The sequence below is a fragment of the Carlito syrichta genome, unplaced genomic scaffold (genome assembly GCF_000164805.1).
Source record: "Carlito syrichta isolate Samal-C Ts95f unplaced genomic scaffold, Tarsius_syrichta-2.0.1 Scaffold308201, whole genome shotgun sequence".
Lineage (NCBI taxonomy): Eukaryota > Metazoa > Chordata > Mammalia > Primates > Tarsiidae > Carlito > Carlito syrichta.
In genome coordinates this window covers 111466-122236 of record NW_007252297.1, presented here as the reverse complement: position 1 = coordinate 122236, position 10771 = coordinate 111466, and positions in this window count along the sequence as shown.

The following is a 10771-nucleotide window of genomic DNA, read 5'->3' as shown; positions in this document are numbered from 1 at the left end:
AGCTGGAACTACAGGCATGCACCACCACACCCAGCTAATTTTTTGATTTATTGTAGAGACAAGGTCTCACCATGTTGCCCAAGCTGGTCTGGAACCTGCAGGCTCAGACATTCCTCTCGCCTCCGCCTCCCAAAGTGCTGGGATTACAGACGTGAGTCACTGCACCCAGATATACCAAGTATTTCCAAAACCACTTGGTGTTTCTTAATTTTGTAATATACAAGAGGCTCAAAAAATGAGCATGTTTGAAGTAACTTTTTTTATTTTAAAGATGTGGGGTACAATTCAGGGTTTGGTACATAAGTGGTCATCATACAGGTAAAGTTTAGGCCTCTCCTTGATCCCAATTCGCCCGTTTTGAGATTGGGTGCCCTTGTTGATGTTATGTGGCCCCCCCTGCCTCCCCTGGTAGTGTCCCACTATTGCCAATCCCCTTTTTTTTTTTTTTGAGTTGGAGTCTCACTCTCTCGCCCAGACTGGAGTGCAGTGGCCGGTCCCGGCCACCGCAGCCTCTACCTGCTGGGCTCCGGCGATCCTTCCGCCTCAGCCTTCCAAGTAGCTGGAACTACAGGTGTGTGCTACCACATCCGGCTGATTTTTTAATTTATTGTAGAGATGAGGTCTCGCTGCCCAGGCAGGTCTCGAACCCGCGGGCTCAGGTAATCCACTCACCTCAGCCTCCCAAAGGCGCTGGATTACAGGCTGAGCCACCGAGCCCGGCGCCAATCCCTTTTTTATAGAATTATAAAAATGTTCAGTGTCCACTTATGAGTGAATACATGAGTAGTACTCAGATCTCTGTTTCTGTGATAGATTATTGAGTATTATAGACTCTAAATTCATCCAAGTTGCTGTGAAGTCCATCATTTTGTCCTTCTTTATGGCTACATAAGAAGTTGAGCTCCATCTCATTCTCTTTCTCTTTTTCTTTTTGAGTCAGAGTCTCACTCTGTCACCTAGGCTGGAGTGCAATTGCAAGTTCGTGGCCACTACAGCCTCGATGTCCTGGGCTCAGGCAAGCCTTCCTTCTGCTTCAGTCTTCCAAGTAGCTGGAACTACAGGTGTACGCCACCATGCCCAACTAACTTTCTTTTTTTTTTTTTGAATTGGAGTCTAACTCCGTCGCCCAGACTGGAACTGGAGCTTGAACTGCTGGGCTCCAGCGATCCTTCCACCTCAGCCTTCCGAGTAGCTGGAACTACAGGCGTGTGCTACCACACCCGGCTAATTTTTTGATTTATTGTGGAAATGAAGTCTCACCAAGTTCCCCGGGCGGGTCTCAAACCCATGGGCTCAGGCAGTTCACTCACCTCAGCCTCCCAAAGCATGGGATTACAGGCTGAGCCACCGAGCCCGGCTTAACTTTTCAATTTATTGTAGAGATGAAATCTCCCCAAGTTGCCCAGGCTGGTCTCAAATCCCTGGGCTCCGACAATCCTCTCGCTTCTGCTTCCCAAAGTGCTGGGATTACAGATGTGAACTACCAAGCCTGGCTTCATTCTCTTTCTTTCTTTCTCTCTTTCTTTCTCTTTCTTTCCTTCCTTCCTTCCTTCCTTCCTCCCTTCCTCCCTCCCTCCTTCCTTCCTTCCTTCCTTCCTTCCTTTCTTTCTTTCTTTCTAAGCAGGATTTATTGAGAGGACAGAAAAGCTTCCAGAGTGGGAGGGGACCCGAGGGGGTTGCCCTTCATTCTCTTTTAAAAATGAGGAAACTAGCTGGACTCGGTGGCTCAGCCTGTAATCCCGCGCCTTTGGGAGGCTGAGGTGAGTGGATTGCCTGAGCCCGCAGGTTCGTGACCCACCTGGGCAAATCGGTGAGATCTCATCTCTACAATAAATCAAAAAAATTAACCAGGTGTGGTAGCGCGTGCCTGTAGTTCCAGCTACTCGGAAAGCTGAGGCGGAAGGATCGCCAGAGCCCAGCAGGTCGAGGCTGCGGTGGCCGGGAGCGGCCACTGCATTCCAGTCTGCGACAGAGTGAGACTCCAACTAAAATAAATAAATAAATAAAATAAAGATGAGGAAACTAGCCTCATAAGCAGATGGTAAGGTCTTCCCTTCAAATGTAGAGGCTTCCCCATCTTGAAAAGCCCTCTCCTGGATGCTGCAGTCTCCAATAATTTCCCCCACTTTTTCCTTGCCTCTCAAGCCAAAGATTTTAGGGCTTTTGTTTATTTGCTTATTTGTTAGTTTGAGACAGGGTCTCATTCTGTTGCCTAGGCTGGAGTGCAGGGGCACAAGCATGGCTCACTGCAGCTTTGACCTTCTGGGCCCAAGGCACTCTCCTGCCTCAGCCTCCTGAGTAGCTAGGACTACAGGCATGTGCCATCACACCTGTCAAGTCAGAGTTTTTAAAAGCTGTCCATATTCTTTCACTGGTCATTTCTTTTTAACCTAACCTCTACATCTGTATACCCACCCAGGCATTTGCTGAAATTTCTCCCTAAAAGGTCTTTGCAACCCCTTTCTTCCCCCCCTAGAGAGGTTTTTTTTTTTTTGGGTCTCATGTTATTAGCATCTAATACAAATGGCTTCAATAAGCCCCCTTTGCCCTTGTTGTCTGTGAAGTTAACCATCCTGAAACCCACGAGTCACAGAGTTGTCAAGGAGCACTGAAGGCCCAGGACAGGCATCCCTCTGCAACAACCCATGCCCTCAGCTTCTGCACCTCAAGCATGGTGTAGGCTGACTTTCTCTATTTGCTCCATTAATTACAATTTCTGTCCTTCAGATCATACAGAATAAACAAATTCTCGTTCCACCCTACAGCTCGTCAAATATTTGAATCGAATTCTTATGTATTCTATCCCCCATTAAAGCTAAGCTTTTCTTTAGTTGAAAAACCTTTCTAGTTCCATAAATGGCTTATCATATGACATGACTTAGAGACCCCTCAACCTTCCTGGCATCTCCCTCTGTATTATTTCATTTCATTAATCTTTTTTTTTTTTTTTGAGTCGGAGTCTCACTGTTGCCCAGGCTGGAGTGCAGTGGCATGTTCACAGCCACCTCAGCTCGACCTGCTGAGCTCAGGCAATCCTTCTGCCTCAGCTTTCCAACCACGGATGTGCGCCATCATGCCCGGCTAATTTTCTGGCTTATTGTAGAGACGAGGTTGAGTTCTCACCAAGTTGTCCAGGCTGGTCTCCAACCCCTAGGTTCAGGCAATCCTCTCACCTCCAACTACCAAAGTGCTGGGATTACAGGCGTGAACCACCACGCTAGCTCAGTTTACCCATCTTTAAGTGAAGCTATTAATGCAAAGGGTAGTTGAATGACTAAAAGACATAATCTATGTGATAGCTGTGACTAGTAGCCATTATTCAACAAGCATTTATTGAATACCTACCATGTGCTAGACATTGTTTTTAGCACTGAGGATACAGCAATAAGCAGGAATAAATAGATTCCTGTAGCCGGGCTCGGTGGCTCAGCCTGTAATCCCGCGCCTTTGGGAGGCTGAGGTGAGTGGACTGCCTGAGCCCGTGGGTTCGAGACCCGCCTGGGCAACTTGGCGAGACCTCATCTCTACAATAAATCAAAAAATTAGCCGGGTGTGGTAGTGCGCACCTGTAGTTCCAGCTACTTGGAAGGCTGAGGCGGAAGGATTGCCGGAGCCCAGCAGGTCGAGGCTGCCGTGGCCATGACAGAGTGAGACTCCAACTCAAAAAAAAAAAATAGATTCCTGCCCATTGGAATTTACATTCTTGTGAGGACAGCAGGCAATAAGCATGATAAATGGGTAAAATATATGCGAGGGGGAGACCAAAAGACCCCAGAATTTATTTATTAAAAGTTGTGTATTTAGTCCATGCTTAGACTTCAGACATTTTCAAAGTACTCTCCATCTGATGCAATACACCTATTGAGATGCTTTTCCCACTGCTCAAAACTGTTTTTGAAATTGTCAATTTTTTTTTTTTTTTTTGAGTTGGAGTCTCACTCAGTCGCCCAGACTGGAGTGCAGTGGCCGCTCCCGGCCACCACAGCCTCTACCTGCTGGGCTCCGGCAATCCTTCCGACTCAGCCTTCCAAGTAGCTGGAACTACAGGTGTGCGCTACCACACCACACCCGGCTAATTTTTTTGATTTATTGTAGATATGAGGTCTTGTTAAGTCGCCCAGGCGGGTCTCGAACCCGCAGGCTCAGGCAATCCCCTCACCTCAGCCTCCCAAAGGCGCGGGATTACAGGCTGAGTCACCGAACCCAGCTGAAATCGTCCATTTTGATGCCTTTGAGGGCTTCTGCTGTTTTTTGTTTCACCTCTTCCATATTGACAAGACATTTCCCCTTGAGAACTTCTTCCATCCAGGGTAACAAAAAAACAGATGCTTCAGGGTGAGATTGGGTGAATAGGAAATGTGGAGCATGGGCTCATGCCATTTTTGGCCAAAAACTGCTGAAGAACACTCAGTGCAGTATGGGCAGGTGTGTTGTCATGGTGGAAGAACCAGTCACTTGTTTGCCACAATGCGGGACATTTCTTCCCCAGAATGTGATGCAACCTTCTCAAAACTTCCAGATAAAAACTTTGGTTGACCGTTTGATCTAGAGGAACAAATTCCAAGTGTTCTACATGGGGCCCGCCCTCCAAAAGATAATACCATTTTTGGGGGGGGTCCCGCCTCTTAGCATGTTAGATAGTGATAAATGCTAAGGAGAAAAATAAACTGAGGAAGGGAGATAGTGTTGGCACTGTAATTTTGGATAGTTGTAGCCAGGGGAGGTCCTGCTAAGAACCTGAGGACATGAAAGGACAAGCCATGAGGTTCTCAGGAAGAAAAGCATTTCAAGCACATGCCAAGACACTGAGGTAAGTATTGTGACCACCATAGTCTAGCCTTAGCGAACAAGGTAGTGTGTCTGGAATGAAGAAGGAAGGAAGTCATAGGAGAGAAGATCCGACAGATAACAGGGTAAGATCCCATAGGGCCTCGTAAGTCATTGTAAAGACTTTGGCTCTTTCTCTGGCTGAAATAGGAAGACTTTGGAGCGGAGAAGAGGAAGCACGTAATATTTTAGCTTGGTGTAAATACCCATTATTATTTCAATAATTCAGTGTGGTCTGATCAGCAGAACAGCAATAATCCTTACGTAATGCTGTGTACCAAACCACTCATTCTTTGATAACTCTCCCTTCAAAAGAGGAAAATGCCAGGCGCAGTGGCTCACACCTGTAATTCCAGCATTTTGGGGGGCAGAAGCGAGAGGATTGCCTGAGCCCGGGGGTTCAAGATCAGCCTGGGCAACTAGGTGAGACCTTGTCTCTACAATTAAAAAAAAAAAATTAGCCAGGCATAGTGGCACGAACCTGTAGTTCCAACTATTTGGAAGGTGGAGACAGAAGGATCACCTGAACCCAGCAGGTTGAGGCTGCAGTGGTTGTGAATGTGCCACTGTACTCCAACCTGGGGGACAGAATGAGACTCCAAGTCAAAAAAAAAAAAAAAAGAGGAAAACTAATTAATCTTCTGTTGAATGTGGGTTGGACTTAGTGACTTATTTCTAATTGAATCTGGCGGAAGGAACAGCATATGGCTTCTTTTTTTTTTTTTTTTTTTGAAAGGAGTCTTACTCTTTTGCCCAGGCTGGAGTGCACTGGCATGCACACTCACGGCCACCCCAACGTCGACTTGTTGGGCTCCGGTGATCCTCCCGCCTCAGCCTTCTGAGTAGTCAGAACTACAGATGCGCGCTACCATGGCTGGCCATTTTTTATTTTATTGTAGAGAAAAGGTCTTATCAAGTTGCCTGGGCTGGGCTCGAACCCGCGGGCTCAGGTCATCCACTCTCCTCGGCCTCCCAAAGTGCTGGGATTACAGGCCGAGTCACCGAGCCTGGCCAGCATGTGGCTTCTACAAGTAAAAAGCAATAAAAGACATTGTGTCTTCCATTTTCTCCTCTTCTGGATCACTCATTTTGAGGAACACTAGGTACCATGTTTTAGGACACTCAGGAAGTCCTATAAGGCAGTCCATAGGTGAGGAAATAATGCTTCCCACCAACAGCCAAGGACAAACTTGCCAGGCACATGAGTGACCCATTTGGAGGCAGATTTATCAGCCCCTGTCAAGCCTTCAGATGACTGCTGCCCTGGCCAACTTTTTTTTTTTTTTTGAGTTGGAGTCTTACTGTCATGCAGGCTGGAGTGCAGTGGTACAATCTGGGCTCACCTCAGCCTTGACCTTCTGCATTCAGGTGATCCTTCCCACTTCAGCCTTCTGAGTAGCTGAGACTTCAAGCACATGCCACCACACCCATCTAATTTTTGGTTTTTGTAGAGACAAGATTTCACGATGTTGCCCAAGCTGGTCTCAAACTCCTAGGCTCAAGCAATCCTCCCGCCTCAGCCTCCCAAAGTACTGGGATAACAGGTGTGACCCACCATACCTGACTTCTGGCCAACTTCTTGACAGAAACCTAATGAGAGACACTGAGCCAGGATCATCCAGGCAAGTCATTTTCATATTCCTGATCAATATAAACTGATTAAGATAATAAATGTTTATTTTTTATTTTCAGGTGCTAAATATTGGAAGTAATTTGTCATTCAACAATAGATAACTAATATAGATTTGGGCACCAGAAGTGGAGTGCTGCTATGACAAACACCTAAAATTTATTATTATTATTATTATATATCATTATTTGAGTTGGAATCTCACTCCATCGCCCAGGCTGGAATGCGGTGGCACACTCACAGCCACGCCAGTGTCGACCTGCTGGGCTCAGGTGATCCTTCCGCCTCAGCCTTCCAAGTAGCTGGAACTACAGGCACGCACTACCATGCCCAGCTAAATTTTTAATTTAATTGTAGAGACGAGGTCTCATCATGTTGCCCAGGCTGGTTCAAACCCGCGGGCTCAGGCAATCCTCTCACTTTGACCTCCCAAAGTTCTGGGATTACAGGCTTGAGCCACCTCGAACACTTAAAATCTAAGAGTGACTTAGGAAACAGGTACAGGGCAGAAACTGTCAAAACTTGGAGAAAAGTGTTGGTGAAATCTAAAATACCACTGGGCAGTAAATCAAAAAAATTAGCCAAGCGTGGTGGCATGTGCTTGTGGTTCCAGGTGCTTTGAAGGCTGAGGCAAGGATCACCCGAGCTCAGCAGGTCAAGGCTGCCGTGGCCGTAAGCGTGCCACCGCACTCCAGCCTGGACGACAGAGTGAGACTCCTACTCAAAAAAAAAAAAAACACACACACACATACAAAATCTAAAATGTCTTGAAGTTGACAGTTAGTAGAACCTTGATGCTTTGAAGAGGCAGCCAGTGAAGACTTAGAGGAAAGTGAGGAAAATGTGTTTTGAAATCAGGAGAAAGAGGATCTTTATAATGTAGTGAGTGTAGCAACGGTAGTTAGCATATAGTAACATGGAAAGTAGAATCTATAGCTAATGAATGGAAAATCTAGTTAAGGAGATTTCGAGCAGCATGTTAAAGTTGACACCTGGTTTCTTTTTTACTGTTTATAGCAGATTGTGAGAAAAGAGAAAGAAGCTAGATAAAAATATACTGCTTAAAAGAAGCCAGGAGCCTCTCCAGACAGCAAATGATGTTACATTTTTTAAATGGCTTCTGGGCAAACATCAAATTCAGGGCATTCTCAGAAAACATGGTATAAAATGAAGCCAAAATTGACTGCAACATGTTTTCTTAAGATTTCAGCCGGGTTCGGTGTCTCAGCCTTGGGAGGCTGAGGTGAGTGAATTGCCTGAGCCCGTGGGTTCGAGATCTGCCTGGGCAACTTGGTGAGACCTCATCTCTACAATAAATAAAAAATTAAGTCAGACTCGGTGGCTCAGCCTGTAATCCCGCGCCTTTGGGAGGCTGAGGTGAGTGGATTGCCTGAGCCCGCGGGTTTGAGATCCGCCTGAGCAGCGAGACCTCATCTCTACAATAAATCAAAAAATCAGCCGGGCCTGGTAGCACATGCCTGTAGTTCCAGCTACGTGGAAGACTGAGGCGGAAGGATCACCGGAGCCCAGCAGTGCGAGGCTGCAGAGGCCGGGAGCGGCCACTGCATTCCAGTATGGGTGACAGAGTGAGACTCCAACTCAAAAAAAAAAAAAATTAGCTGGGCGTGGTAGCACGCACCTGTAATTCCGGTTACTCGGAAGGCTGAGGCGGAAGGATCGCCGGAGCCCAGCAGGTTGAGGCTGCGGTGACTGGGAGCGGCCACTGCACTCCAGTCTGGGCGACAGTGAGACTTCAACTCAAAAAAATAAAAATAAAAAGGAAAAAGGGACTGGGCACAGTGGCTCATGCCTGTAATCCCAGCACTTTGGGACGCCAAGGCAAGAGGATTGCTTGAGATCAGGAGTTCAAGACCAGCTTAGACGGTATAGTGAGACCTTGTCTCTACAAAAGTTTTTAAAAAAATAAGCCAGGCATGGTGGTATGTACTTGTAGTCACAGCTACTCAGGAGGCTGCAGCGAGCTGTGAGTGGAGTGCCACTGCACTCCAGCCTGGGCAGCAGAGTGAGATCCTAACTAAAAAAAAAAGAAAGAAAGAAAAGTTTAAAATTAAATAAAAAATTATGAAGGGAATATTTATAGAGATTATCCTGTGCTTGTTCCACATCCTACCATTGTATGTTGGTGAGGAGGGGTGAGGTAGGGGCTATAACTTATTTTTTTATTTTTTATTTTTGAGTTGGACATTTATGACCAATGCAGCCTTCCCCTACTGGGCTCAGGCGATCCTTTTGCCTCAGTCTTCCAAGTAGCTGGAACTACAGGCACACACCACCACACTTGGCTAATTTTTGATGTATTGTAGAGGCAAGATCTTGCCAAGTTACCCAGATTGGTCTTGAACCCCTGAAATCAGGCATTCTTACCTCTGCTTCCCAAAGTGCTGGGATTACAGGCGTGAGCCACTGAGCCTGGCATAACTTCTCTTTTAGTTCACAGATCTTCAGATCAAGATCACAGGTATTCAAGGAGCTATACTTAAGGAGTTAGTCCAGAGGAGCCTTACCTGGAGGTCTGTTTTAAATGACAAGATTCTGGACTTCCAACTGGTATGGTAATGGAAAGAGATTTTAGGTGCCTTGGGAGGGTTGAATGGATTTGCATATGTGAGGGATATGAATCTTTGGAGACCGGAGGGTGGACTATGGTAGCCAGCCTTCAGGAGGGACCCCAGCGATCTTTACCTCTTAATGTCTGTGCTCTTGTACACTCTCATCCTACAATGCACAGGGCTGACCTGTGTAACTCAAGGGATGCCGCAGAAATGATGGAGTGTGACTTCTGACACCTGATGTTAAAAGCTTTGTGGCTTTCACTTTGTTCTCTCTTGCATTGCCCTTTCTGTGGGAAGCCAGCTGCACGTCATGAGGACACTCAAGCAGCTTGTGGAGATGTCCATATGGGGACAAAGTGAAGCCTCCTGCCAAAAACCAACACATATATAAGTGAGCCAACTTGGGGATGGATTCCTCATCCCTAGAAACCTTCAGATGACTGCATCTTCATGAGAGGCCCCAAGCCATCATCCAGCTGAGCTGCTTCTAAATTATTGGCCAGCCAGGGACAGTGCTGTAATCCCAGCACTTTGGAGGGCTGAAGTGAGAGGATTGCCTGAGGCCAGGGGTTCAAAACCAGCCTGGGCTACATAGCAAATCCTCATCTCTACAAAAAATTAGCCAATCATGGTGGTATGCACCTGTAGTCCCAGCAACTCGGGATGATGAGGTGGAAGGATCGCCTGAGCCCAGGAGTTTGAGGCTGCCGTGAGCCGTGATCACCGTGATCATGCCACTGCACTCCAGTCCAAGAGTCAGAATGAGACCCCAACTCAAAAATAAATTAATTAATTAAATAAATTACCCACAAAGCCTGTAGGGGAATAAATGTTTACTGTTTCAAGCTACTAAATTTTGGGATTATTCACTATGCTGTAAAAAATAATCAAAACACTAACATTGACATCATCCACATTTGGGGGGAGTTGGGTCTCACTCTGTTGCCCAGGACAGAGTGCAGAGGCGTACTCATGGCCACCACTACTTTGACCTGCTGGGCTCAGGCAATCCTTCCGCCTCTGCCTTCCAAGTAGCTAGAACTACAGGCATGCACCACCAAGCCCAGCTAATTTTTTTGAGTAAGAGTCTCACTCTGTCACCCAGGCTGGAGGGCAATGGTACACTCCTGGCCACCGCAGCCTCAACCTGCTGGGCTCAGGCAATCCTTCCACCTCAGCCTTCCAAGTAGCTGGAAGTACAGACACACGCCACCACACCCGGCTAATTTTTTGGTTTATTGTAGAGATGGGGGTCTCACCAAGTTGCCCAGGCTGGTCTCTAACCCATGAGGCTCAGGCAATCCTCTCACCTTAGCCTCCCAAAGTGCTGGAATTACAGGCGTGAGCCACTGCACCCAGCATCCATATTTTATACATAGAGAAAATCAGGCATAGAGAAGTAAAAAACTTGCCAATATCATTCAGCTGATAAATGGCAGTATGGGATTTGAGCCCAGGCAGGTTTATGCCAGAGTCCAGTTCTGCTTCTCCAGTATGTTACCTTTCATACAACCATACCATGTTGTTCATTCACATGCATTTAGGACAGAAAGCCCTAATTCCTCAATTCATTTTTTACATTTTCTTTTTCTTTTTTCTTTTTTTTTTTTTGAGTTGGAGTCTCACTCTGTTGCCCAGATTGGAGTGCAGTGGCCGCTCCCAGCCACCGCAGTCTCGACCCGCTGGCCTCCGGTGATCCTTCCGCCTCAGCCTTCCAAGTAGCTGGAACTACAGGCGCGCG